The sequence below is a fragment of the Otolemur garnettii genome, unplaced genomic scaffold (genome assembly GCF_000181295.1).
Source record: "Otolemur garnettii isolate 467f Iridium unplaced genomic scaffold, OtoGar3 scaffold00025, whole genome shotgun sequence".
Classification (NCBI taxonomy): domain Eukaryota; kingdom Metazoa; phylum Chordata; class Mammalia; order Primates; family Galagidae; genus Otolemur; species Otolemur garnettii.
The window spans coordinates 20,347,304-20,349,141 of NW_003852420.1; the positions used below are offsets into that span (position 1 = coordinate 20,347,304).

Sequence of the window (1,838 nt, forward strand, 5' to 3'; positions counted from 1 at the left end):
AGTTTTTCTATTTTTAGTATGGGACTACAGGTACCCGCCACAATGCCCGGCTAGTTTTTCTATTTTTAGTAGAGACAGAGTCTCGCTTTGCTCAGGCTGGTCTCGAACTCCCGAACTCAAGCAATCCACCAGGCTCGGCCTCCCAGAGTGCTAAGATTATAGGCGTGCGCCATCACAGCCCGCAGTCATCTGTGTTAAGACTCTCTCGCAGCGCCATCAACTCAGGAAGCCATCTGATCTTGGTCTCTACTCTAGGTCCAGAGTAGAAGGAGCTCGGCCCCTGATCACAGCGAGATGAACGTGGCTGGCTGAAATAAAACACTTCAACCAAGCAGCGACTCCGGTGACGTAGCCGGAGACTGCGGAGCGGGAGCCGGGCACCGCGAGGCATTCTGGGGGCTGTAGTTTCTTCCGGCTCCGCGCACTGACGCCAGAGCCCGGGAACTGAGCGGCGGGTCGTTGCCATGGCTTCTTAGTTCCGCTGCGGCCGGCCGGGGCAACACAGCTAGGCGCCCTCTAGCTTCGCCCGAGACTCTGACGCGGAAAGCGGAAGGAATCCCGCGCGGTGTGGCCGGGGAGCCCGAAAGCGGAGCGCGGGGGAGCCCAGGACCGCGGAAGGCGGCGGGAAAACCCGGGACGCGTCTTCTTGCCGATTTACCGAGTATACCGCCTCTCCCCAGCCCACCCCCACTGCTCTGTGAGTAAAGGGTGCTCATCCCTTTTTACCGATGGCTTAACAGGCTTGCAAAAGCTGAAGGGCTTGCTCGAGGTATCCCTCCTACGAGAGCCCGGCCCTGACTTGAGGTCCAGTGACTGTTGCAGTCACAGTGGCAGCCGCATAATCTTGCTTGAGCACAGACAGATTCCTCAGGCTGAGGACTGGCTGGAGGTCGTGTGACAACGTCCCAGGACACAGCTTGCAAACCTCTTGTCAGTGGTGTAGTCTGGCTTGCCACACTTAATGCCAGAGTCTGCACAGCCCTGGCTGGGATTTTTGAGTGAGGTGGTAAGAAGAAAAAGTTCCACCACCTTGGACTCAGGGTTTGAAGATAAGAGGTAGATACATAGTTAAGTCAATAGGATATCAGGGCAGGTTGAAATCAAAGGAAAGTATCTCCTATTAATATGTAGTGAGATTTTGGTAGCCTTGTTAGGCCTAAATTTTAATAAATGTGGGAAAAACATTCAGAGACATTAAGTAAATATTCTAGGTTTACCAAGTTAGGGATAGAGTGGGGATTTCAACCTAGATTTCTCCACCTTCAAAACCTATGTATTTTAATAGATGGGCGTTGTGGCGGGCGCCTGTAATCTCAACTGTTTGGGAGGCTGATGCACTAGGATCACTTGAGCCCAAGGGTTTGAGGTTGCTGTGAGCTATGATGCCACAGCGCTCTGCAGAGGGTGACAAACCCTATGGGCAGTGACCAAAGCTCAGTGGGTAGGGCACCAGCCACATACACTGAGACTGGTGGGTTTGAACCCAGCCAGGGCCAGCTAAAACAACAATGACAACTGCAAAACAACAACAACAAAATAGCTGGGCATTGTGGCAGGCACCTGTAGTCCCAGCTACTTAGGAGACTGAGAATCGCTTAAGCCCAAGAGGTGGAGGTTGCTGGGTAGCACAGCACTCTACCCAGGGTGACAACTTGAGACTCTGTCTCAAAAAAAAAAAAACTTTTGTACTTTATACATTATTTTTTTGTTTGTTTTTTGAGACGGTTTCACTATATTGCCCTCAGTAGAGTGCTGTGATATCACAGCTCACAGTAACCTCAAACTCTTGAGCTCAAGCGATCCTCTTTGCTTCTGCCTCAGCAGCAGTTGGGACTACA

At 51.8% G+C, this 1,838-nt stretch overlaps 1 protein-coding gene across 1 annotated transcript in view; it reads left to right on the forward strand.

Annotated features, from left to right (window-relative positions):
* The first annotated feature begins 359 nt into the window (after positions 1-359).
* The window catches only part of LSM10 (LSM10, U7 small nuclear RNA associated), a 5,512-nt gene continuing 4,033 nt past the window's right edge, over positions 360-1,838 (forward strand). The window contains exon 1 of the mRNA XM_003788168.3: positions 360-697. The gene's annotated coding sequence lies outside the window, so the exon portion shown is untranslated. The remainder of the gene's footprint in view (positions 698-1,838) is intronic.